The following is a 27,391-nucleotide window of genomic DNA, read 5'->3' on the forward strand; positions in this document are numbered from 1 at the left end:
AATGATCTGATGCTTAAAGATGAATCTTAGTTCTCTGAAAAAGTTTCACCACTGGTTCAATAATAGGTGTGAAAACTCGGGGCTCACCCGGCCACCTCAACTTCAGTACACGGGAGTTGAAGAGCTTCTGTGTTGTGGTCCTGATTTTGAATATGTTCTACTGAAAGCAGAAGAGTTTCCATTGGACCCACAGGGCAGCAGCCTCCTTTTCAAACTTACGGTGTCTATTTAAAGTAGATCCATGAAGTAGGTACGACACAGCCATTGTCCCTATGTGAGAAAACAGAGGCACAGAGAGTTTCAGTAACATGTCCAAGGTCAAACAGCCGGCATGTCAGCTTAGCGTAGAAACTGGCAGAGAAAGGTCCTCCACACCAGTTGACAGGGCCGCGAGCGGGATGGGCTGCAGGCTCTGGGGGAAGAGCCCTGAGGGGTGGAGGTGATCATTAGAACAACCGTCTGATGTTTATGGAGTGAGGGATTTCTGTGTGCCAGGCCTTGTTTGAGTGCTGGATACGTTTATTATTTTTGTTTATATGTTCATTTACTCCTCATGCCATCCTGTATAAATTAAGTACGCATGTCCCCACTGTCCCACCACTGGGGGAAGGGAGGCCCCTGTAACCCACCGAGCTGAGCGTGGCTGAGTGTCACACGGCCTCAGGACCAAAGCCTGTGATTGCAGCCACCGTACTGATTGGCTTCCCAGGACCTTGACTTTCCTTCTGCTAAATGCGCATTGTTTAGAAGTTATTTTGCCTTTCTACTTGAATCATCTCTTCTCCTTCCTTGCTTCCGCTTCCCTGCCTTTGCTGTTCTCAAGCAAGACAGGCCATCCATCCCTTTCTCTGCAAATCTGCCTGTCCTGTGCCATTGCAAGGTCTGCCCTCTTGAGAGATAGACCTTGCTTCCAGGACCCACTGGCTCCCAAGCGTGGCTCCCGTTCTGACCTCAGGACCCCGGAGCAGGCTGCATTATGGCACTATCAAAACTTAGAAGGTGAGGTAAGTGTCCCTCATCTGGGAGCCAGCGCTGTCTGGGCTTGTGCACTTTGTCACATGTCTAAAGTGCATCTGGGATGTCTACCTCGCCGGTGACCTTGGATCCAGACAAGCTGTCTGTGGGTTTTGTCACTGAGGTTGTTTACAGAGCTACCCATTCTAAAATAAGACCATGAAAATATTATCTGGCTCTCTCAGCCTTTGGCAAGAAAACTGGCCTCCACCCCCAGGGATTGTCCAAATTCGTAAGCAGAACAAGGAAACGGGGGAATTTTGCCTGCTGGTGTTTTTCTTGGGATCGGAGCTAGTTCCCCATAAGAACGTGGCGTTGGTGTCTGTGTCACCTGTGTCCTCAAGCCCACGAAAGTGAGCAGGAAGGATGTTTCTCACTCAGAACTACTTATAGAAAGTCCTTGTTCTCTGTTCTTTTTTTTTTTTTTTTTTTTTTCCGACTTGCTTGAAGGGACCTTTCTTTACCTGTGCTTGATGCTGATTTCTGATCTCATGAAAGTGCATTTTCCCAGTGGAATGGGTACAAAGTGCAGGACCCCAGCCACCTCCCAGGGCCTTGGGTCTAGGGTCATGGTGGGGGGTGGTGCTGGGCAGAGAGCTTTGGCCCCATTCCTCACCCCTTGCTTGAGGAAAAGAGAAATCTGATGTTCCTCTTCTCTTCATTCAAGTCAGAGGAAGTAACGCTGAGGCCAGGGTCCAGTCAAGGGTTCTGAAATAGTAGAAAAATAGACAAAGTGGACCTGATACATAACGTGGCTTGACTCACGGGAAAGAACTCAGGTAACACAGAAAAAGAAGAAAGCATAATGAAATCTCTGGAAGGTAACGGGATGGTGAGGCGATTGGAAACTTCCTCATTCGTGTCGTTATGTTCGCTATTAAATAGCAGATTCATGAAGGAGGAGGAAACCGAAGAGGAAAAAATAGATAATTTAAACATCCATGCGAAAGGAAAAATCATTCTTGCCCAAGCTTTGTAGCCAGAGCCTTCTGAAGTTCTCACACGGGCATTCGTATGTTTCTTCTGCCTCTTGTCTTTTCAAGAGACTCCTTGGTCGCTCCTTAATGCAATAGGAGAGATCACATGCTGGTGTCCAGAGACCCCAGGTCTGAGGGCAAGTGACTGCCATGACGTCAACCTGGAGTTTCTCACAGCATGGTGACCACCCCCTCCCCCGTCTTGCATGCTGGGACGGAGCAGGAGAGCGGCAGTGGTCTCACTGCAGCGTCCGTGGACCCCATGGGCCTCTGTTCCACCTGCAGCTCTGGTGTGGATCCTTTCTAGACATGTAACATATAGGGCTCAGTGCCCTGCAAAGGCTGTGGGCCACGGGACTTCATGAAAGGAAGGAGGGGCGAGAAAATTCTGCACGGGAGCAGTCATGGCTAGAGAAGATCCCTCAGCCTCCCATTCAGCAGCACATGAGATTCCTCCCATGCCAACTCCCTCTGAGCTTGCTCCCTTCGCGCACCCTGAGCCCCTACAACGGCCAGGTCTTTTGCCAGACCCTGAGACTGAGAGGTTGGCCAAAGTGGCCTTTGCTCTCGAGAGCTTAGCATGATGGTGACAGAGTAAAGAGCTACTGAGAGGAAGGAGGATGGAGTAGTTGGTGGTCTAGGATGTGACAGGCATGTGCCAAAAGAAAGCAGCGATGATTCTCTAGAAGGACAAGGGAGGTCTTCCCCAGCTACCTTGCATCCTCTCCCCGGAGATCCCAGAGCATGCAGCAGCCCCGGGCAGGCTCACCAAGTTCTTCCACAATGCCTGCACCCTGGCTTTGTGACCTTGCCTTGCCAGATTCTTCCTGAGTGCTGTGCCGAGTTTGCTAAGGGTACCTCCAGGGCTTTCCTGAGTCATCTTGGTTGGTGGGAATAGCTGAGTTTCAGACAAACACCTGTGGTCCTCCAGCTGGGAAAGACTTACACCACGCAAAGGGGCTACTGCTGATTGGAGATCCACGTGCCGGGACATGAATGAGGACGTCTCCATCGCCTCGTTATCCCATTACCTGCCATCCCACAGTCCACGCCTTCCTTCCTGCCTGGCCATCCTTCACCTATGCTGGATTGGAGCTCCTCACCCCGCCCAGGCTCTGCTTCCTGTCCTGGGTCTGGGGTCCTGCCCAGGTGCTTCTGCAGGAGTAATGCAGTGCCGATGTCGCCTCCCTGGTCCTGCTGAGGTTTGTTGCTACCCCCAGTTAGGGTGGCAACCCCCCCCACACACACACACAGCTGCTCAACATTTGGCCAGGGGGAGTCCTGAGAGCAGTTTGCCAGCGTGCTGTGAGTTCCACACACAGGCGGGTCAGACCCTCCATGGAAGCGTGGGCTTCTGGAGCCGGCAAACCCAGGCTTCTCCACACGCCGCTGCCAGTGACCTCTGCCAGTGGTCCACAGGGCCTCGCTGGTGTTTGGGTGCCCATGCATAGTGTGAGATGTTTTGGAGTTGTCTGTCCAACTTGGGCTTTCTGTTTTATTTTTTTGTTGTTGATAAATTTTAAAACAGCAGCATTTTGGCATGTTTGTTAATATTTAAGCCAGAGTCTACTGGTCTTGCGTTTAGCTAAGGTTGTATTCTGTGGCTTCACCAACAAAGTGAGAGCACACAGACCCATTCTCTCGTGGAAGGCAAAAGCTGACGTTAGAGCAGACATCCTCCTCTGCCCCGGGAGAGTGTGGAGAGGAACCGTCAAGTGTGGTTTTCTATAGGGTCCGTTAGAGGTGACAGCAGTCCTTCTTGTCACCGGTGAGTGACTCTTGTCAGAAGGTGCAGCTTCTGTGGAAATCATTCCATCATTTACTAAATAGCAATTAATTTAATCAGTGATTTGATATGTTTAATAATATCTCCTCATTGACTTACCAAAAATACAAATACCAAAGAATTTCTTGCTGAGTGCTTAATATCTTTCCTTCAGAAGGCGGGGAAATTAAATTAGGCAGTATTCAGGAAACTGGGTATTTGTGGTCAGAATCAATGGGGCATTTTTAACTGCTTTGTGACTCATTTGGAAAGACAGGCTGTGTGATTGTTATAGCAAAGACTTGTGATCCCCGGTCGGAGAGGCTGGGCCCACGGCCTAGTTGTTGCCACTGGGCGCCTGTGGTGAGGCTCCCTTTGCTCTCAGTGCCCTGGTGGACGCAGGCCATGGTGGTCCTCCTTTGTGTCCGACCCACAGGGGCCTTCAGAGTTGAGGAAGCGCCATGCATTGTGCCTGGAGCTGGCCTCGGGTGTCGGGGGGGAAGAGTATCACAGGAGGAGATACTCCAAGACCCTGGGGCTTGGACCAAGTACCAGACAATCCCAGATAAATAGCAGAGCTGCCCCCCAACCCCCAATACACACACACTGCAGAGGACCCCGGCAGGCAGGCTGGCACCCCCGCCATGGCCTGGTGACCGTCTCCCTCTGCTGTACCTCTTTAAGGTCATGGGAGAGGAGAGAAAGGTGAGTGGGTATCATTTTCCTCCTGAGGGTGCTAGGTGAGGTTTAGAAGTCCCTGAGAGGCGAGGGGAGCTGTGTGTGTAAATACAGTTGACGGTTCAGGCTGGTGGGTGTGACACCCTCTAAGGGGGTTGTCCCAAAGACCTTCTTGGTTCCTGCATCCTGATCCTGGCTGTTTGCTGTGTGAGGAGCATCTCAGCTCAGTGACATCAGAAGTCAGGCTGTAAGTAGCTCCTTGAGGCAAGTCTGAGTGTCAGTGCCCATGCGGAGGAGGTGGGGCCCTGTGTCCACAGCCACTGCCCACCAGCCGAGCATGACCAGCAGGAGCATGGGACCAGCGTCACCAGAACTTTGGATGCTTTGAGAGAAATCAGAATTGCCACTGAAAACCTGAACCCTCCAAATTTTGCACGTTTCAGTGTTCTGTAAGCACTGTGGGGGCCGAAGCAGACAGACACCCTGGCAGGCAGGTCCTAGCCTGCCGGCTTTGGCTGTGGCGTCCTGTGAGGTGACCCCTGTGGTGTCTGCGTCATCTCCCTGCACCTGGCACACCGGGGGCACGCCCTGATGGGCACTGGATCTGGTGTCTACTAAGGGTTCAGCAAGCTGGGAGGATGGCCTGAATCTAAAAAGGATTACATTCGATAGGCTTTCAAAATGACGTCTGCACCTGCAGCTGCAAAAGTGTCACCGACGAGAAGGACTGGCTCAGTTAGACACGTGGCTCCAGTCAGAAGTCCAGTGTGACCTTCCGCGCGTGGCTGGCTTGACCGTTCTGCTCTGACAGAAGTAGGTTTTCTAGAAGCTAGTGGCTTTGTTGTGTTCTGTCTTGGATGCCACTGTCCCTCTGAGAAGGACCCTAGTCACGTGGAGCTCATCCCAAGTGGAGGGACCCGATGGTGAGAGGCTGTGGCAGGAGGCAAAAGAGAAAATGGAAAGTGGTTGAGGCTCGTTTGGGGCACTTGTGGCTATTTCTTGCCGCACACATGCGGGAGGGTCGCCTCGGATTCTCTAGGTCCAGAGGCTGGAACAAGGGCCAGAGAGGTGCAGGGAGGTGCAACCTACTCCTTGTGGGGGAAGGTCCCTTCACCTGTCAGCATCCCCACGGAGGAGGCTGCCTTGGGCCTCACTGGAATGTCCCAGCAGCATCTCACTCTGCAGCAGGGGTGGCCTTACCCTTCCCAGGCTGTGCTGGCTGTATCTCCACATCAGCTCTGAGGACACACACTGGGCTGTCTTCCCCATCATCCACACCCGTGGAGCAGGGACAGCAAGTAGGCCTTTGAAAGAAATGCTCTAAGGGGATAACTGAAAATATAACAAATCAACAAGTGAATGTATGTTATGGAAGATAATTTGCAAAACTGGTAAAGGTTGAAGCAGATTCCCTTGAGAGTCTAGCTCATGTGTCTGTAAGAGCATCACCAGAAAGCATAAGGAATAGCTTCTCTGCATTCCAGATGGACAAAGAAGAGGCTTCAGATGAATCAGGTGAGGCTGGACCAAGGCTCACATTTAGGTTCTAAGAGATTCTATCAGGGAGATCCTAATTTTCTTGTTTTTAAGCATCTATTAGTTGGTGTGTTACTGCACATTTAATTTTCACAGCACTTCCCCATGCTGCAAAAGAGAGGCTATTTTCAAATGCTCAAGCCAAGGTCCTGAAGCTCTACAAGATGAAATACTTCAGCTGGACTCACACAGCCAGGTAGAGGTACAGGCAGGCAGTGTGCTCAATCTAGATGAGCCCAGAGCCTTAGTCTTCTTCCTGCCCCTCACAGACCTCCAAGGGCGGCCCCCTGCTGAGTTTGGAGAGGACACTCTGAGTCTGTCCAGCCTCCTGCCTGGGGCTGAAGCATCACCCCGAAATGCAGCACACACTGGCACTTGCTGCTGAAAGGAGATGCATTTGTGCAAGCAGTGGAGGAACTTAGCACTCATTTCCAAATAGCCCTTTGTTCCTTGGAGGTATTGGGAGACTTTTATTTCACTTACCAGGGAGCCTCAGTTCCCTAGGGGACTGTAGCCGGGCACATCCTGGGTAACAACCATCAGAGAGAAAGATCTCTCTGAGAAGGAGGCCCAGGGGAGTTTTAGGACAGTACCTCCACTGCCAGGAAGCTGCCTCTCCTGCCATGCCCCATCCTGGGACTGCCAAGGGCTTGGTCTTCAACTCAGAAGGACAAGGGGCCCAGGCGTGAGGCCAGGCTCCAGCTCCACGGCATCACAGGTAATGTCAGTAGTAACACCAGCTGCTGAGATGTCGGGAGTCCTTCTCTGGGCAAGCCTGGAACCCTGTGCTTCGCCTGCCCCTCAGGATGCCTTTGGCTGCAAGAAACAAAACCAAACCCATCTGGCCTCTATTGTAAGGACAGTTGGCTTTTGCAGGACAGGAAGTCTAGGGCAGGAGACAGCAGCCACCGTAGCCTCGTCCTGTGTCACAGGACTTGTCCTCTCTCCACAGCTGCCACTGGTGAGACCAGAGTTGGGCTTGACACCAGAAGCAGCTGTTCCATATATGGGTGGGTAAGCCAGGTATGCAGAAATGTGGAGTGGTGGCAAGGGCAACTGAGGCGACCTGTGGGGTGTGCTGACCCCACAGGTCCCAGTGAGTTGGTTGTGCTGCCAAGAACAGATTCATATGCTGAAGAAGCAGAAACCATGAGCAGACAGAGAACCGACTCCTACAGCCAGTGTGCAGAGGTGCTGAGAGAGAGGGTGGGGTGTCCAGAGGCACTCCAGAGAGCAGCGCCAGTGAAGAGAAAGTTCAGTAGTGCTATTAGGAACTTGTTTATTTATGAACTTAAGACAAACTCATTGGGCACTTTGAGGGGGCTTTGACAGACCACATTTTCTTTCAGCCAATAAAGATTCTCGTGCAGCTACATAATGAGTTGTTAGAGCACATTTTTCCATTTGTTATTCAAACACAATTAGTCACATAGTTTAACCTTGTTATTAATAGGACATAAATCTTGTCTTTGCTCCAATCAGCTCTTCTCCCTGTGCTTAATTTTAAAAATTAATTTTCTGGAACCACAGTAATCACTTTGGATAGGGGTTCGTGCGTACAATTATTTACTAATGATCAAAATTAGGTCTCCTGAGGCTTTAACCGCATGCGGTGTGTTAAGACCATCTTTGATGCGAAAAACTAGTCCTGGCCCCGGGTTCAGGTGGTTTCACAGAACGTGCTGCATGCAGAGGATGCTGCCTCCTGCAAATGGGTGTCTGCGGCCAGGCCTGTCGCCAGCAGTTTGCTCGTGGGCCTTGCAAAGGATGCACTTCCTTCATCCTTTGGCCCCTTCCACCTGCTAGCAAGCCCTGTTATTCTTAGCACCTCTGCAGTCTGCCCGTGTCACCTTTTCTGGTGCCTTTGGAAATCAGAAGACTTTGGGGCCTGAGCCTAACTGCAGTTTACCCTGAGTGCTGGGGGCCCTGATGGGTGCTGACTGCGGTGAGCTGGGTCTGCAGCCCCCGGGCCCATCCCAGGATGGTTCCAGGATGGTCCCTCGTGGCTTCACCCACGTAAGAGTCAGCATGAGGCGCACTTCAACTCACCACGGTTTTCAAGTTAAAGATCCTCTGTCTTCAGCCCCTCTCACACTGCATCTCTTAACTCTTTTCCTTCTGCTATGGCATGGCTCCCATCTCCCAGTGGGAGCCTCCTACCTGTAACCATTTCCCCTCTGTGCCACGGTGTGGAGGGGGAGCTCCTGCCGACGGCACTCAGAAGGTGCTGGGGTAGAACCATCCTACAGCGTTGATGCGTGGCGGTGTCCCTGGAAACCTCCACTTCCTGCTCTGAGGAGGCGGGCTCTGCCGACGTCTCTGTGTCTTGGAGCTTGGAATAGTCAGATCTGTACCACGGCTGCCCCCACTCTTGCTGCAAGAACGCGGCATGACAGTCCCCCCACCCCACTTCCTGCATGGACACGGCTCAACGGCTGTGCCCTACCTCCCTTCCTGCGTGAATGCAGCACCATGGCTGCGCCCCCCACTTCCCCTGTGGATGCGGCACGATGGCTGCAACCCCCACTTCCCACGTGAACACGGCACCACAGCTGGCCCCCCACACCCCTTGACTGCATGAACTTGGGACCGCTACTGCACCCCACCTCCCCTTGCTGTGTGATCACTGCCTTCATCCTCACCACCTCATGTGAAGCAGGAGTGACCATGAGACAGTGCTCTTTTAGGGAACCTGAGGCCCAGGGAGGATAAAGTCATCTTCCAGGATCATTGACAGATACATCACAAAAAGTGGGTTTAGACTCAGGAGCCGAGCTTCAAGCTCACTACCTTCTCGGTGTGCCACGGCAGTGCCCCAAATGAGAGAAATGCATTTCAGCATGCCTATGTGAACACCCACATGGCATTCAATTACTTACGAGGGGCCATGTGAACCCCTGAACCGGCGAGCAAAACCCACACATGTAGTGGATCCCAGTGCGTTGCTGAACATCGTTTTTGCCTTCCAGCGCGACCACCACTGAAGGATGGATGTGACAACCTCGGGGTCGTCCTCTAGGTGAGGCGCTGCCCTGGGCAGGCTCGGGACAGAGATGAGTGCTGTGCCATCTGCCTTCCAGGACCCGGGCCAGCCGGGGACAGAGTTACATGCACACACACATTATTGCATAGCTGCTTAGCTCAGCCTGGGAGATGGGTGAGGACCCAGGATGACCTGGGAGAGCCCCACATCCAGCCTTGAGCGCCGGCAGGTTCGGGGGGCCCCAGCGGCTGTGGGCCTTGCGTTTGAGCTAAGGCTTTAATGGCAGGGTGGCTAGGACGTGTTTTTTTCCGAGGGGGGCTTGGCTGGGCTTCCTCAGCTCTGCGTAGTTTCAGTAGGTCAGGTCTTGGTTTCTGTCTTCCTCTGGCGTTGCCGAGGTGACAGGTCTCTCCACGCCTTTTACCTCTCATTTTCTAGAATGCCAGTTACCTGAGTTGTCGCGAGGGGGAAGAAGCCACGCAGGTTCAGTAAGTTTGAGAAATTTTGCCTCCTCTTTCATTTTCTTGGCCATTCTACATTTCCTGTTTGGTTTTAGAGGATCCGAAAGATCTTACAGAAAAGAGAAGCTACCTGTTCACTCAAGCGAAGCTAGAGCATCCGAAACGTTTATGATCACAGGAGCGCTTTTAGACAACACCTGTACACTTCACACAGAACTCACTTTGGGGAAGGACACTAAATTCCCCATGATTATTTTTAAAACGATGACTGCCATCCTCACTTTTTCGGATTTCTCTGGCGGCTATGCTAAAGCCGAGGCCTCTCACAGCTCTCTAGGGACCACGGCCCCTGAAGCCTGAGAAAAATCCCAAAACCCGCTTGTTCCCTTGTTTGCATCTGAGCAAGTGATGCAGTTGCAGCAAGGCAGTCGTGGCCTGGAGCAGGCCACTCGTTTGGCCAAATAGGAGACAGGAAATCGGAGCAGGAATCTCACTTGAAATCCCAACCACTAGTGTTTCTCTGGACTATTAATATCTTTTAAAATATAAACCTCTAAATTTGAGGGGCCTAAAACAGATCTTTTATGACAGCATCAAATACATCTTGCTCTCTGTGGCCGTCAAGAGCATTGGAAACATGAGCACTTACCTATGTCTTCTACAGGAAGAATCATAATTTTGCTGAAAATTTAAGTCTGTGCCTTGTCTACGTGTGGCCATCTAGTAGCCTCAAAGGCAAGGGCGGTGCACAGTCATGAGTTATTAGTGGCCATCAGCGCTTTCACAGAGACTGCCTATTTTGCCAAGAACCGGAAATAATTTTCCTTGGCAAACTGATGTGCTAATTCTTGCTGATGCTTTGACTTGAAATTTCATCAGGAAAAGGAGAAGTACTAGACAAGGCACTTTCCCCAATTAACCTACCTGACAGCCTCTGCCATCAATACCTGCGGGCAAGCAGCCTGCTGGTTTGTGTTTAGGTTTGAGTAGGAATCCACAGTTCATCCAGTGGAGAAGCCTGTTATGGGCACTGAACGTGGACATTGGTGCTTTATTTATGTGACCAGCCACGGAGGAGAGACTTTCGTTTCCTCTGCAATAGGCACACGTGGCGGGTCCTCCCGGCTTAGGATAAAGTGTTCCAGGAGTTTGCACAGTCAGGAAGTGTTAGGCCTCTGGGTCTTGGTTGAGACCCAGGATGAGATGGGCCATCTTTACAGCCAGCAAGTCCTGGATGATTGCCTTCTCTTTTCCTCCCTGTCTTTTCTGTTTTTCTTCCCTTAGGCTCTCACTTCAGGCTCTTAATCTGCTGAAGGAAAAATAGTTTTTTGAATAATAAAAATGTAAAAAGGAAAAAAAAAAAAAAGAATGAGTGGAGGAAACCAAGTGAGAGTGTTTTGAAAATCCAAAAAATTCACAGGAGAATTCAGTACACATCCTCCCTCTGCTGTCGTTGCCAAGTCTGGACTCTTCTAGGAAAGAGAGGACAGGCGTAGTCCCTGTGTGGGAAGGTTTAGAAGAACATACCCTCTGCTGGCGATTTTTATTTTTTGGTCCCTGAGAGAACCAGATTCTAATGACTAACATGGTTTATCTTTCACTTTGCCCTAAAATAGTTTCTTTGCTGTCGTCTTACAAACCGAGATCCTCTTGAATCAGGGCAGTAGTTTCTAGCCCTATTTATAGAACTCTGGCATCTTCAGATTTATTTAGATGAGGAAATCCCCGAAAATATTTAAATGGGAACACCATGTACCAGCGCACATTCCTGTCTTTTTGTTCACGGGTAGTGTTTCTGCTCACACAGTCCCTGGTCTCTCTTCGGAATCCTGGAAGGGTATGAGAGGACCTGCTGCCGTGCCAGGAGCAGCGGGAGTGCCACAGACACTCGAGGAAGTGAGAAGCAACGTTGCTTTCTTCTTCATTTAACCTTGGAGCAGAAGTGTGACTGCCCTTTTGACGCTGACCATTGAACTGGAACAAAAACAGTATTGGAACAGTATTAAAAGACAAAGTCAGCTCTTTCTGTCTCCCCAGAGTTTGGTGCAGTTCCTGGCCCTCGGTATTTTACCAGGCTTTAGTAAAGGCAGATATAATTTTAGATATGTTTTTAGTTGGTTAACATCTCATAAGTATTTTCTGTTTCTTAACGTGGTCTTCCTAAAAAACGCTCTTGATAGCTGATAGCTCTGTTGCTGAGTGCCAGTTTGTGCCGTATTTACCTACTTGGCGGAGGCCAGATACTTACATTGTCATGCAGTGTCTGTGCCATAAATGATGCCTCACTGGGCGCCTGCAATGGAGCCGTTGCCACATTTTGAATGCTTTCCGCAGGGTAGACCGGAGAAGTCAAGATTCCTAGTAAAAGATTATGAACGTTTTACAGCTCAGGATATGTGTTGCTATATCTATCTGTAAAGACCTACTTATGTCCAGGATAGAGTGAATTTCAGGACTTCCGAGCCCTGACCCCTTCCTCGAACCTTTCTCCACCTCTGCGTTCTCCGTAAGGAGAGAGTGGCCCAGGGGCGCCACGTGGTAGCACACGGTGGCTTTGGAAGCCTGCCCTCCCCAGCAGGTGTGGGACTCTCTGTTTCAGGTGGTCAGCAGCTGTTTGCAGGGACTCCAGGATTTGTGTCTTCAGAATACTGCAGACACCTTAGCAAGTCCTCTGGCTTTGCTGTGGCTATTTCTGTGTATGCACATACAATAGTGATTGTATGACAAGCCAGGCCTGTGTGGCCCTGCAGTGACGGGGATGGAGGAAGAAGAGAGTCTGATGGCATTTGCATAGAAGGTTACCGCATAGCCTCCGACCCCTCTGACCTCCGATCTCTGGTCTGTGTTGTTCCAGTAGCTCCACACCCTGCCTTTTTTAGCCGTGCAGCCCAGCTCACTGCCACCTGCCTCCCTGCTACGGTCTCAAGTCCACAGGATTGCCCTGGGACGGAGGATCAGAGTGACCGATAGCAAACAAGGGCCTTGGGTCTGCTTGTCTAAACGTCTCACATACTCACAGATCTCACACTCTGCATCCAGCTGGCAACTGTCTCCTCAGGGATCCAACTTACCCCACCAGGACACAGCGAGGAAATAACACCCCTGCTGTCCTCTGTTCCTGTCTTGTGCCCATTCACTGACAGATTTTAGGCAGTCTCTACATGCAGGTACTGCCTGAGTGCTGGGATCTGAGGGTGACAGGGCGGACACAGCATGGCCCTCTGGGAGTCCATAACCAAGTGAGAGAGACCAGTGCCGATCAGCTCACAGAGGCGCATTATCACAGATGGATTCCAGCACACTGCTGGGACACTTCATCTTGTAGGGAGAGCTATCAGGGGGGCCGAAGGGTGAGGAATCCTTAACTGTCTTGGAAGGCATACAGTGTTCCAGAAAGAGGGAGCGAGGACAGTTGAGGAAGGCACAGGCACCCTGAGTGGTGGCTGAGGCAGCAAAGAGGAGGCAGAGCCTCGGAAGGCAGAGCCTTAGGTGTCTCGGGAAGAGATTGGTCACCAGGGCAGAGGAGGTCTCTGGCAGGGAGGGGGAAAGCAGCTGTGCACGTTGCTTTGCCTGCTGCAGTGTGGAGGATGGACTGGGCTGGAGGAGGTGTGGGATGGCCGGTTGGGATGCAGGTGCAGGAGGTGCCAACGGGCAGTGTGATCTAGGGCGGTGGAGTGAGGTTGGACAACAGAGTGCGTCTAAGGAAAATGGGTAACGTGCGGTGATTTCTCGCCTTCTCGTTGTTTTCATGGTCCATAAGACAACTTGAGTTCTGTGTTTTCTCCGTGTTCAAATACATGTTCAACCTAACGATCAGGTCGTTTCTAGATCTCGTTCTTCAATAAAAGGAGTCAGGGCTGCCCGGAGATGCTTAAAGAGCGAAGGGAATACAGCATAAAGACACAGGAACCAGCGTGAACGGCCAGGGGAGAATAATGACTTGTACGTGTGGGAACATCTGGCAGACACTCTTCCCAGGTGAGCCACACTGATGTCACCAAAAAAGGGACAGGGCGGTATTGTGTGCCTCCTGAGCCGTGGCAGCCGGGGGACACAGCATCACTTTTTCAGTGTTCCTCCCCCAAACCATAACTACAGCTCATCTCAAAGGGACGTCAACTGAGCCAGGACCAAGGGACATTCTCCAGCATGGCCTGGACTCCTCAGGGGTTTTGAGGTCATAGAAGACCCCTACAGAAACAAAAGCTAGAAACAAAACCCAGATCTGAGGCACTAAAGAGCCAAAGCGGTCACACGCAGCTTTGATCCTGGACTGAATCTTGAACCAAGAAAAACATTGTCTTTTTTCCTTTCCTAAAGTGGACAGGAGTCAAACACTTGGCTGAATTTGGGTGAGGTCTGTAAATTAGCTAATGTTAGTATATCAGTGTCGATTTCCTGATTTCCATCATTGTACTGTAGTCAGGAGAGTGCTGTTGTTTTTAGGAGATACACACTCCATTATCTAGCAGGAAAGGGGCTAGATGTCTGCAACCCACTCCTAGATAGGCAGACAAAGAGAATGGGAATTTGAGAAAGCGAATGTTGATATTTAGAGACCGAGATGAAGAATATATACGGAGAGTTTTTGTATTTTTGCACATTTTCTGTAAAATGATAAACAATTACTTCAAAATAAAATTATTCTAAAATAAAATGCTAAACAAAGAAAAACCCCTGCTTAGAATCAAAAGTACACCTCTTAACATGCACTGATGTTGCAGTGTGCTGTTTTTAGAGGAGAAACCTCACAGAAAACAGAACTGACCAGGGCATACCACAGTAATTCTCCCTATTAACCGAAACCATGTATTTTAAGGCCAGACCATGCCAAGCTCTGCAGGGGTGCCCTTGCCTGGGACTCTGTGAGGGTCGGCAGCAGCCAGCTGAAGGCAGGAGAACATTTATTGGCATCAACCGACCAGTCTCTGGTTTTTCACAACCCCTGGGACCAAGGCACACTCTGAGCTGGTGCTGCTGGCCACAAGAGACACAAGCAGAGCCGCCTCCCTGGGACCCTGCGGTGCCCTCGGCATCCCCAGGCATTCCCCACGCTTCAGGAGAAGCCAGGGACATGCTGCTGCTTCCTTCCTTCTTTCCAAAAGCCACGGAATACTCCTAATTCTGTTGGCAGAACACACTGTGCGAAGGGGGTTGTCTCTTCCATGCTCGGCTTCCTTGGGTATAAACATCATCCGAGGGCGGGGGATTCCTGATCCGTCAGCCCTTAAGCCTCAGCATACTGAAAGGTTCCCGAGGCGGCAGAACACAAGGAAATAAAGACCTCATGGTCTCAAGCACAGTGACAGCCGCATGATGCACTTCTAGCCAGATTTATATTGGCGTCTGTACTCACTCACAGTTCAAGTGGAAGATCTTGTTATCATCGCGTGCCCCGTCTAGCCTGCAGTTTAGAGGTCCCTCTTTGATCTACCAAATTTACTTGGGAAGATTCTTGATGCAACCACCTGGGGAATGGCAGGGGTAGCTAGTCATGGACCCTGTAAACAGTGGTGAAGTGTGTGGAAGGAAAACTTAAGTCTCCTCCCAATGTATCATTTCACCAGCCCAGGGAGGCCAGTGGCTGGAGTGGTCTCTGGCAATTTCCAAGGGGAGGAGTGTGGGAGAACTTAGAGGGCTGTGAGGGCTTTTCCTGCCTGGGGAGGACTTGTAGCTTGGAATACATGCAAGCAGTTGTGCAGAGCCTGAGCTGCCTGTGTGTACGCACACCTGGATGCGTATGCTGTTTCTTCTGAGATGAAAATGTCAGACCCAAAATCTCTTCCCGAGTCCCCCGCTGTCTTGGCTGTCCCAGTTGCAGTGGGCGGGGCTGGCTGAGACAAACAGCTTTTAGTGCAGTAGCATCTGGAGGCTTTGGGGGCTTACTTGTACTCCTGTTGTGCAAGCGCTTGTGTCTGCTGTGGCCGTTCCCAGCTTCATGGGCGGTGCCACAGCACAGACTCTTCCTGCTGCGGCCACCTCCTGCTGCCCCACCGCCCAGTCCTCCCTGGGAGCGTGCACTGGGGCTCATGGCCTGGGTCTGACGGTGCCGAGGAAGGCTATGCCCATGCTGCCTGTGCGCAAGAGGATGCCTTGCTTCCCATCATACCAGGGCCGGCTGAAGACGGGCACGGAGGCTAGGGAGGGGGAGTGTGAGGTCAGCCCTCGTATATGTTGCTCACCTCCTTTGTAACCAGTTACATGAGAGGGGACAAAAATTCTTAATTTTATTCCAGTAAGATTCCAGTGGATACGAAGAGCATAACTAGGAACAGCTTTATGAATGTGAATTCTGACCTCAGTGAATTGTCTTGTCGAGAGCAGGGATCTGAAGAGGACTGTGCCACTGGAGGATCAAGAGTGAATTATCTCCATACTGATAATTCTGCGTCAGACTAAACCTGGTGTGCAGTAAGCAAAGGATGAGGCAAATGACATGAAGGGGACGGGTAAGAGGAAAACATTTTGATAGAAAATTCTGCAGTCTCAACAAAGTCGGCATGTTGTTACCTTTGACCAATCTCATGCCGTTGAGATTTTCAGGTATTTTCGTAGATGGCTTGGTTGTTAGCAAGCAGCAGAAGTCTCAGAATCCCTCTCCTCCCACTCTACAATCACCTGGACTCTGGACACATAACTGGTGCATATGGCGTGTCTCCGGTGACACTATATGGCCATCTCCCTCAAAGGCATTGTTCTTTTATTAGCAGTCAGGTCAGTGACCCAAGTCCACAGAAGGCCTTCATCTCTTACTCTGTATGTACCCTCTTTGGTGTAATTTGGAGGTCATCTAATAAAGGGCAAGTCGCTTCTACAGAAACCAAAGTTGCTCCTAAAGGGGGACAATTTTTATGCCGTAGAGACCAAGAGAACCAGATTCGCTCCTGCCGTAACCGTGGGCCTGTTGGGAACCTGGGAACTTGCTGCCCAGCCTGCCAGGTCTCAGCAGTGTGCGCTCTCACATTCTCTTGTTATAGATGGTATTCCACTTACTTTTATAGATGGAGTTTTTGTTTATCTAGTTTTACATTGTCTCAGACACTGAGTCAGTCAGAACCCTGATTTGGAACTAGAAATGCACATTATGTTCATCTATGTTTTTGAAAATTTGAAATCTAAAATTCTCCCTTAAATTTCCAGAATAGATCAGGGCCCATCCAAGTGGGGACAGCACACAGAAGCCTGAGATGACGGGGTTAGAACAGCCTGAGTGGGGCCTGTGGGGCCGGGCGTCCAGCGAGGGTCGTCAGCATGGTCCAGTCCTGCCGAGAGGTTGGGTTTAATGGGGACATGGAAGAGCCCATTTGGATTTGGTCTTTTCATGGTGACAGATTACCTTCTTCAAAAGAGTGGCTTTGATGTTATAAAGCTACAGTCAGGAAAACCGCATGGTTCGAGTTGAATGGAGAGTGAACGTTCTGTGTACTGAAGCATGTACGCTGAGATTCGAACGCATACAAGGTTAGAATCTTCTGAATGTGGCATCATTGCTTAATGTGCTTCGACAGCTCTCCACTGTTTGGATGAGCAGTTGAATTAGGGCCTCACTGCACGCTGTTACGGGCTGAATTATGTCTCCCTCAAAATACATATATTGAAGTCCTAACCCCAGTTCCTCAGGATGTAACTTTATGTGGAAATAATGTTGCAGATGTGATTCATCAAGATGAGGTCATACTGGAGTAGGCTGGGCCCCTTACCCAGTATGACCGGTGTCCTGTTCCAAGGGAAAATTTGGACACAAATAGACATGGGACAAGAATACCACATAAAGATAAAGGTGGAGATTGCAGTGATGCTTCTATAAGCCCAGGAACGACAAAAATGCCGGCAACCGCCAGAACTTCCAGGAGAGGCCTGAAATGGGTTCTCCTTCCAGCCCTCAGGTGGATCAGACCTGCTCACATCTTGATCCTAGACTCCTATTCTGCAGAACCGTGTGACAAGTTTCTTTTGTTTAACTGACCTAGTTCATGGCATTTTGTTATGGCAGCTAATAAACATACACTGAAATATTTCTAGGTTGATTAGCCTGTTACCAAAAATCAGACCTTAGGAGGAGTAGAAAAATATACAGTTGAATAATTAATTAGTCCTCAGATTAAGGAATGACACCTTAACTATTAAAGCAATAGGTAAAATCATAGTGGAAGATTGCTGGATTTGACCATGAAGAAAATTAATGCTATAAATCAAATGTTAAACTGTTGATAAGCTGCAAAAGAATATTTGCAATATTCGTATTTGCAATATCCTAAATAAAGAGCTCTTATAAATCAATAAGAAAAGGGTAAATCTCCTGTCTCTATTCCTTGATTTCTTTTTCTCCCAAGATATTTTCCTACTCCCAGTTCATTTACTACTTCCACCAAAAAAACAACTTTTTACACCTTCTCTTCCCCCTTCTAACTTCTCACCTGGTACCCTAGCCTTGAGCTTAGTGGGCAGGACCTGCTATCCATGAGAGCCACCTGCCGTGTCTGACACCTGTTTCATCCATTCCCTATCAGCACCCACCTGCCTGCCTTCCCACCCAAACAGGACAACACGTCACTCCATTCGCAGCTGCGCCCTTTATCTTCTCTGGGACATTGAGCCTGCAGTCATTGTCTTTTCCTTCCTCCATGGTCAGTTTCATCCTCATTCCAGAATCATTCCTGCTTGCATTTGCACCCATGCCTTGACATGTCTCATCTAAGTGAAGCCCTCTCATAGCCACATTCCTCTCCAGCCACTGCTTCATTTTATGCTGCTTTTCTGCAGACCTCTCAGGACCAGCTGCTGGACTCCGTGTCTCTGCTTCTCATCTCCTGGTTTCACCCCTGCCCACCCTAGTTGACATTCTGTTCTACCAGCTGCCCAAAATGGGTCTCATCAAGGGGCCTTGTGGCCTGCCTCTGGTCAAGACCAGTGGCATCTTTGGTGGCATCTCAGCAACATTTGACACAGCCTCGATTCCTAGACACTTGCTTCCCTAAGTGTTTTTGACCCAGCTTGTGATCTCCTCATCTCTCTGCTCCTTCATCCCTTTGCTGTCTCCTGCTCTGCCAGGGTGCTGGGTGTTTGGAGGCCTGCAAGCCTCTGTCCTCAGCCACCCCTACTCTAGCGGCCTTCTTTCAGAGTGACCGCGTCTGGCCCCATGCCATCAGATGCCATCCCTTTGCTCTTGATTTGGATCTATAACCAGGACAAGTCACTGCTGAGAGGTGCCCTCCACCTTCACTTGGGTCTCTAGTTGCCATGTAAAATTGAACACAAAGAAAATCCGATCAAAGTACGTTCCACCAAGGCCTCCTTGCCTAACTGAAAGGGACCGTCATCTGCTCTGTTGCTCTGGCCAGTGAAGAGGAGTGTATCCTTGATTCTCCCTTTGGACTCAGCTACAGATCCAGTCAACTCTCCGTCTCCAGCGCGTCTCACAGCCAGTGCTTCCTGCCCGCTCTGCTGCGCTATATCCAGTCCCAGCCTGGGACGACACAGCAGCCTGTCTCCTGCTCACCTCACCCTGCCTTACATCATCCACAGCCCAGCAGCTCTTGTGTGATTTCTGGACAGTCAGTCGAATCCCGCTGTCCTCCCATCGCACCTGGCGTTAAATCCAGGCTCTCCCCTGAGGGGTGCATGGTCCCGTTCTCCACCCCTTCCCCTGTGGGGACCGTCACTGTGCTCCACCCGCCCTGGCCTACTTGGTCCCTCACGTTTGCCGGCTCACGTGCACCTCTGTGCATTTCCTCTGTGGCATCTCCACGCCGAGGGCTCTTCCCTGAGACCTCTCCTTCACTGCCACTTTGTCATCATTTGGGTTTCCGTTCAAACATCTCTTCCTCTGAGGCCTTCTGGGGCTACTTTGAAAAAGGCAGTGCCCGCAGCCAGCTTCCCTCTAACACAGCACTTGCTGTGTCTCTGTGTTGCTCACTGTCGCCCGAGATTATCTTGTTTGGTAACATGTTTCTCTGTTTTTACCTCTAGAACGCACCCAGCTCCCCCTGGACAGGGACAGGGCCTCTTATTCACTGCTCTGTCCACACCTCCAAGAACAGAGCCCAGCATATCCCAGGCAGGCCTTGTTTTTGCAGAAGTTCCAGGTCCTCTTCTAGGGGGATGGTGGCCCTTGCTTTGGCAGAGCCAAGATCAGAACCCAGCTCCCCAACATGGGTTTCCTAGCCCCAAGTCCTGTGGCCATTCAGGAGCAGGAAGAGGCAGCTGCCCTTAACAAATGCATCCATCAGGAGCTAGGCTGCTCACCTTGAGTAAATCTGAGGCCTGGGAGTCATACCCAGAGTACTTTGTCCTCTCCTAGTGGAGTGGCAGAGCTGAGTAGCGTGCCCCTTGAAAGCATCAGAGAAAGACCTTGGACACCATTAGTAGTGTCTCAGTGACCTTGATGACTTCCAGAAATAGTTTGCTGGCCTCACAGCACACTGCCCTGAAGAAGGAAAATTCTGGAAGCCCAGAGGGAGTAGCTGCAGGAGAGACGGGGTCAACTGGAAACTCCCGCGGTGTTCGGTGGGAAGGGGACCTGTGTTCTGCCATCCTTGGGCTGACAGAGGACTTGGGATAAGGATTCCCAAAGACAAAATTGAGGGTGGGTCTTCTTTACCGCCTTGGGTCAAGGCTCTGCCGCCTTTTCCCTCACAAATTAAGGCAGTGGTTAAAATTACTGTTTTCAGATGAGGATGATCATTTTCCTTGATTTCCAAATGTTCCTTTTTAAACCTTTTTAAAAACGCTCCAGCAGCCCAGCTTTTATACCCGCGTGCTGTTCAGTTCCTCCTGTTCCCGTCAGGGTGACATCCACGCGGCTAAAGCCCGCGGCGTTCTCTGTCTTCCACGTGCTGGGCTTGTAGCAGCGAGGGCCTTCTGTCACTCACTGCTCTCCTTTCCACGGCTCCATCTGGGTTCCCTCCCTCTTTACTGGCGGTTCCTTCTCAGCCTTCCTTGTCTCTTCCTGTTTTTCCAGTCACTGGGGCTTAGTGTTTCCTTTCTCCTCTCTGCGCTCCCGCCCGGGCCAGCTGCGGCCGTTCCCTCAGCTTTCCACCTTGTCCTTATGCTCGTTGCTCCCAGGTTTACATTCCCATCCAAATTCTTCCTCAAACCTCAGACTCCTGTTTCCAGCTGCAATGTGGCACCTCCACGTGGGTGCTTAAAAGACACTGCCAACTCACCAGGTCCAAAGTCAGCATCTGATCCTCCCCTCCAGACATGATATCTCCAAATTCCCATCTCAGAGTGGCAGAGCAGTCCCCCGTCGGAATTTCACTCCTCTTTCGAGTTTCACGCCACCTCAGCCTGTGTACCAGAACTGGACAGCGCCTGCCTGTCTCTGCTGCAGGACCCAGGCCTGGGCTTTGCCTTCCTTGCCTGTGTTGTTGTTGAGAGCCTCCTGACTCAGCTGGTCCTCACATTCTGCCGCCTGGAAGCGAGCAGCAGTCAGCCCATGGCATCTTTTGCTGCCTTCGAGGACCCTCTTAGCCAGCAGCCCTTTGCTAACCATATTTCCGTTGCCTTCCGCCACATGGCAGTCTCTGAATTTTGCTTTTTGTCTGTCTTCCCTACTTGAATGAAATTCCATGAAGTCAAGTGATTTTATTCCAGACCCAAATCCCAGCACCTTGGTTCCTAGCACTGATGAGGTTCCTAGGGAGCATCTGCTGAGTGAGTGACAGCGAGGGCACATCCCCACCCTCCCCATGCAGCTGGATCAGAGATGGCTTGAAGAGGTTCAGCCAGTCTAACTCAAATCTGAAGACATTTTTCCAGATTATAGATTACATGTTAGGTTTAATGTTTCGTTAAATTTAGATTACCACTAAAAAAACATTTTTTGAAAAAAGATGTTACTCGTGGAAATCCCTCTTGTAATTCTGTAGCACAAATTATTTTGATCTGTTTTTTAGGTTATAAAATGTTGTGGTTAGATACCGTATCTCTATAACCAAGGTCTTTATCTAGACATTGATAGATCCTGAGATTGTTTTGTTGTTTTGCTGACATTGTTGTGATTCTAGTCAGAAGAGAAAATTGTACTGTTCCTTCCTAAATGAGCTGTCTTCCATAGTAGGTATACTTCATCTTATGGTCCACGTTTTCTGCCTCTTCTTAGTTAGTGGTACTTTCATGGATACCCACGGTTGCTGACCTTGTGGCCAGGATGAGTGGAAGAGCCTTGAGCCCGGCTCTGCAGCCGCGTTCCTATCTGGCCCGACTGGCCTGGCGAGGTGGGAATGGTGCCCGCAGCAGCAGGACTGGCTAAGCATAAGTAGGTGAGATGGATTCAGTTGTTGAATCTTTATACCAGTTGGTTCAAGAGCTACTTCCTTTTATGGAGAAAAGGGTCTCCAGGAACATGAATCCATTAGAGGCTAGCATTTTCCCCAAAGATGTTCATGTGGAAATTCTCTTCCCACTTCACCCCCACTCGTCTCTTTCCAAAGAAGTTGGTTCATTCAGTCAAGGCATGACAATTTGCAGACCCTAGAACTACAAACAGGATTCAGAGTCAGGAGTAAGTTTGCTGTGACTTATTACCATCACCTGTGTCCAACCAGGAGACCAAAAAAGGAGAACCTAATTTAATTACAAAAGTAACGTTCATAGTAAAAAAAAAAAAGAAAACAATCAAAAGTGAAACAAATGCTGCAAAAAAGTATCCGGTAAATGATGAGATTCACTTTCTTCTCTGTTTCCAACCCCAGTCTCATTCTCCAGAGATGAGCACTATGGACAGTATCTTGTGTATCATAGTTTCTGTTTTGCCTTCCCAGTTAACAGTATTTTTGTGATTATATAATTTCATTTTAAAGCTTACTTTTTATGTGCATTCTTGTGATTTCCTCTGCAGCTTCATGTGTTTCACTGCTTGGAGGTGCTGTGATTGATTTACCTCAACCCTCTTTTGATGGACAGCTCTGTCGTTTGCAGTTCTTTCTAATTATGAATAGAGCTGAAATGAACATTCTCGTGCATAGGTCTTTGGTCATTAATGGGGAAGTGGATGAATAGACAGATGAATAGGTTGGTTCCCAGCAGTGTCATTGCTGGAGCAAAAGTTTTATGTGTTTATAAGAATATGGGTGGGTGATATGGGTGGGTGTAGAAATTCATTTTTATAAATAATACCAAGCGCTGTAGATCACTTATAATATGGTGCGAAGGCTTGTGACTTGGGGGCTGGCCACTGGCTGGGACTCTGCAGTTCCTCGCAGTGTGGCTTTCGACCAGTTCTCTCACTGCCCAGGGCCTCGTACCACTGGGACGATGGTGACAGTTCCCTGGGTGGTGGGGGGACCGTGTCCAGGCAATCCATCACTTTGATTGGCTGTTTCTGTAGTTTCCAGAAACTCTAGACGATGTTTACTGAGCCTGTCTGGAGCAAGTGGACAGACCCCAAGAGGTCTGATACAGCGGCGTTTGCTTTCAGACCTGCCTGGAGACCTCTTGGAGTCTGAGAACTCCGGGCGATTGGAGGATGGGGGTAAGATGTACACAGTCAGTTTCAGGTACTTATTCTTCTTGGTGTTAGACCTTCTGAGCTGGTACTCAGTAGATCCTTTTCTCTTGCTAGTTTTAAAGGAGTTAGTTCCCAAACGGCAGTGTTTTTGGCTCGTGTTTCTTCCCTCCTAGTCCAGCAGACGTACTCGTGGCTGGCTGGAAGCTGCTGTGGGTCACTGGTGATTTTTGCTTAGATTGTTTGGTTTTTAGTACTGAAAAAAGTAGCAGGCTGGGAGTCCAAGGGCTGCCAGTGAATATGTCCTGCTTTTTCAAAGAAATTTCCATAATTTCTGTTTTGCCTTCCCTGTTATCAGTATTTTTGTGATTATGTAATTTCATTTTAATGGTATATAAGCTTACTTTAAAAAAAATGAGTTGTAGGCAGTATAAAGATTATTAGTATAAACTATATTCATGGCAAATATATTTTGGGGATGAATTAGGATTTTGAGGGTGAAAGTTTTATCTACAAATACATTTTCTTGAATGTTGTAATTAAATAAAAATATAGGCCTAAGGGACAGCTCCATTTATGAAATTTTTATCATGTTTCTCATTTTCTGCGTTATCCAGAATGAAGATGGTACTGGGGGGTGTAGCCCTTTTGTAGTGTTTTAGCGATTCTGCGCCTGCTGTGTCTCTCAGCTTCTCAAACTTCACTGTTTTCTAAATTTCCAGTGAATCTGCCAGTCTTCCTTCACCAACCACTCCACTCATCCCATACCCAGCCCCATCCACCTGTCTGTCATTGTTCTGTCTGTCTAGCATGTGCCCCACCCTCCTAGCCTCACCTGCGTGATTGTGGGGCCTTAGCAGATAGGACAGCCTGCCCTGCTGGCTGGTGGGTGGTGGCCCAGTGGGCTGTGTAGAAGCTGATTTCCTGTGCTTGCCAGGATGGTACTATGATCCAGGGCACTGTTGCATGGCAGGCCTTACAGAGCCTACCTGAGGCTCCCTACTCAAAAAATCACAGTTAGACCTGTCCTGCTTACTGAAGGGCTCAGGCAAGAGTTTTTCTGTAACGGAGTGACCATCAGTCAGTGACAGGGTTTGAAATAAGAAATGAAGAAGTTGTCCTGATAAAGACAACCGTTACTGTAAAAGTAGACTGATTATATTACATGCGTTTCAGGTTGCTGGGGGGCTGCTTTTGGTTGGAGTGACCTGCCAATACAAGAGGTGGGAAGAAGGCAGTGGGGGCTGGTGCCATGTCTTTTCCCTATCTGTGGGCCTGAGCTCGGCCATTGCATAGCCACCAAATAAAGAGCTTGGGCATGGACAAGGGGAGCCTGTGATGGCCGGCTTGTGGGACCTCACTGGGCAGGTGCACACACACCTGTAGGGACCCAGTTCCAGTGGCTGGACTCATGGAACCCCACCTGGACACCTGGGATATTTTGTTGAACCAGTTGACCTCCTCAGCGGTGACTGAGCCAAACTGGCCAGGTATTTTGGATCTTAAACATCTGGGATCATGAAGACAGCTGTTGAATGGAAAAGGAACATAGATGCTAATGGTGAAGATAGCCCTGAAACAAGGGCCCCCATGCTTTCCACTGTGTGACTTCCCATTCTGGGGTGACCGTTGCTGTGGGAAAAGACACAGATGCTGAGTGACGAGAGGAGAGCCACAGGTCATTATTTTCACACCGTGTGTGTTTCTTTAAACTTTTATTTTGAAAAAATGTCAAACATATAGAGAAGTTGTGGTAATAGGGCAAAGAACTCTCATATGTTCTTTACCCTGATTCCCCAATTGTTAATATCTTTCCCACATTTCGAAGCATTTCCATTGTTCCGTACATATATAGAGATACATATATGCACGTATATACATTTATATGTACACATGTCATGATTCTTTTCTCTGGACCATTTGAGACTCATTTGTAAGTGTCAAGTGTCTTTACGCCTAAATACCTGAGTCTATTGACTAAAGGTAGGGTTATGCAATTACATAGCACAGTAAAGTTAACCACAGTCAGGATGTTTAACCTTAATAAGATGCAGGGTTGAATCTACAGACCTCATTCAGGTTTCCCCAACTGTTCATATAAACCTCCTTTATGTTATTCTTTTATTCTGGTTCAGGAACCAGTCGCATTCCTTTTAAGACCTCTTTAGTTTCCTTTAGTACAGCGCATTCCTCAGCCTTTCCACACCTCTCGTGATGGATGGGATTTCTTGAAGGGCCGCTTTGGTTTGTGTGGTGTTTCGTTGGGATCCCATCTGGTCCCCAGACAAGAGGTGGCCTTCTACAGCCATGATGGTGTTGGCTGGTCCAGTTTTTGCTGATGTTGATCTTTACAACTTGATTATGGTATTGTCACTGAAGGTTCGCATTGTTAAGTTACTATAGTCTTTCGTCAGGGGATGAGGGGCATTGGTTCCAGGACCCCCTGCGTGTACCCTGATTCGCTCATAGTCAGCCCTGGGAACCCACATATGCAAAAAGCTGGCTTTCCATATACGCAGGTTTCAAATCCCTTCAAGACTGTATTTTCCATCTGTGTCTGGCTGAAAAAAGACATGCTTATAACTGGCCTCTCATGGTTCAAACCTGTGTTGTCCAAAGGTCACCTGTATTTTCCTTTTGTACTTACGAAGTCATCTGAAGGAAGATGATTTGAGACTGTGTCGACCCTCTGCTCTCTGCAGATGTCCATTGCCTGGTGCTGTCCTGTTGTGATGATTCTTGCCTGGTGTGCCTGTCATTGTGCATTCTTGAGTAGGCATTCTGCTTGAAGAAATGTCAGTTCTTATTTTTTGTTTTGTTTCTTACTTAGTTTCCACATTTGTTACAATGAACACATTACATTTAGCATAGAAAACTAATGTATGTATGTGTCTATGCGTGTGTGTGTGTAGGAGTATAAGGATTAAGTATTCCTTATCCGAAATGCTTGGCACCAGAACTGTTTCAGAATTGAGATTATTTTCTGATTTTGAAATATTTGCAGTACACTTACCAGTTGAGTATCCCAATCCGAAAATCCAGAATGCTCCAATGAGCATTTCCTTTGAGTATCATGTCAGCATTCAAAAAGTGTCAGATTTTAGAGCTTTTTGGATTTCGTATTTTTAGATTAGCGATACTCGACCTATATGTATGTGTATGTATATTTATGTGTATATGTATGTGTGTGTATGTATGAAGCATGTGTATGTGTGCATATGTATGTGTGTGCCACTTGTGTGTGTGTGTGTTTGCATATGTGTAGGGGTATACAGCATATATGTGTTTGCATGTGTGTATCTGTATGCGTATGTGCATGTTTGTGTGCGTGTGTGTGTGTGTATGTGTGTGTGTGTGTAAGTTTCCAAGCCCGCGTCCTCTTTGGTTGGCTGTTCTGGCCTCCTGGTTCTGAGCGCATGGCCCTTTGTCCTGCCTCTCCCTGCTGCATGCTCTCCAGTTTCTCCTGCTAGTCTCTGCCTCCTGCTTAGGCCTCTGCGGCTCAAGAGGAGCGGACAGCAAGTGGAGTGCAGCAGGACCCAGACCAGCTAGTAAAGAAAACTCCCAGGCACACAGCAAGCTGGGGCACAGACAGATTTTGGAGCCTCTGTGCAGAGCCCCTATCACTGCCATGGAACACCTCACCTTTTCTCCACCCCGTGCTCCTCAGGTGAGCAGGAGTGGGTTTCGCAGCCTTCCTGGTACTCTGCCACTGGCCAGGTTGAGCCTTCCCAGGCCCCTGCCTCCTTGGTGCCAGTCTGTAGACACACTCTGGGCTCACTCACAGTAAATCCTCAGGCTGCTGAGCATCAGCCCAAGAGAAGGCTGTCACCACCGGCAGTCCCCAGTGCCTGCTCTCACCAGTGTCACCAGCTGACTGTCCTGCCACAGGGACGTTGGGGGCAGCAGGAGTGGACTCTGGCCCTGCAGCTGCCCACATGTTTGTGTTTGTGATGGTCTGCCTTGTCTGTGTGTCTGGAACTCACGGTTCCACCCATCCCAACTTTGCACAGCTGCAAGGACCATGAGTGGCTGCAGCCCTCAGCTGCTGTCATTGTCATTGTCATTACAAAGGAAAGTGAGTGCCCCCAAGCGGCCTCTGCCCTGAAGAACGTCCTTTTCCTTATCTGTTCTAAATGTACTGCCCTTCACAGCTCTCATGAGTGTGTTCTCGTTACACTGGTGCCAGGGCCTTTAGGATGCCCTTTGGGAAGACTTGTGTGCCCTCTGCACACTCCGGCAACCCTCACCTCCTCCTTCCACCTTCCTCTATTTCGGGGTCCCCAGCAGCCCCAGCCTGTGAGCCCTTACTATGGAAACTAGAGGAAAGCCATTCAGATAGGGACATCTTGGTGCAATGCTGAATGGAAGACTTGAACAGTCACCAGCAAAACGTTTTGGCTGAGAGGCTGAGAGTGGAAGAAGCTGTGGGTTTGAATGAAGGCCACAGCCCCCCCCACCCTTTTTGATAAATATAAAATTCAATCATAGTAGAAGTGATACAAGCAACTCTTTCCTAGCGTTCAGTCACCGGAC

The 27,391-nt window shown here is 49.4% G+C and overlaps 1 protein-coding gene and 2 long non-coding RNA genes across 12 annotated transcripts in view; 2 read left to right on the top strand and 1 right to left on the bottom strand.

Annotated features, from left to right (window-relative positions):
- The window catches only part of GRB10 (growth factor receptor bound protein 10), a 203,571-nt gene that overhangs the window by 123,327 nt on the left and 52,853 nt on the right, over positions 1-27,391 (top strand). The gene's annotated exons all lie outside the window — the stretch shown is intronic.
- Positions 16,360-24,522, top strand: LOC116527322. Its single transcript, XR_004258494.1, has 2 exons — positions 16,360-22,910; positions 23,476-24,522. It is a non-coding gene; the product is annotated as an uncharacterized LOC116527322 (long non-coding RNA).
- LOC116527317 lies at positions 24,557-26,808 on the bottom strand. Its single transcript, XR_004258490.1, has 2 exons — positions 26,501-26,808; positions 24,557-25,639 (listed from the first exon to the last, which is right to left on the bottom strand). It is a non-coding gene; the product is annotated as an uncharacterized LOC116527317 (long non-coding RNA).

Source organism: Sapajus apella, unplaced genomic scaffold (assembly GCF_009761245.1).
Source record: "Sapajus apella isolate SASKATOON/1434 unplaced genomic scaffold, GSC_monkey_1.0 scaffold54, whole genome shotgun sequence".
Lineage (NCBI taxonomy): Eukaryota > Metazoa > Chordata > Mammalia > Primates > Cebidae > Sapajus > Sapajus apella.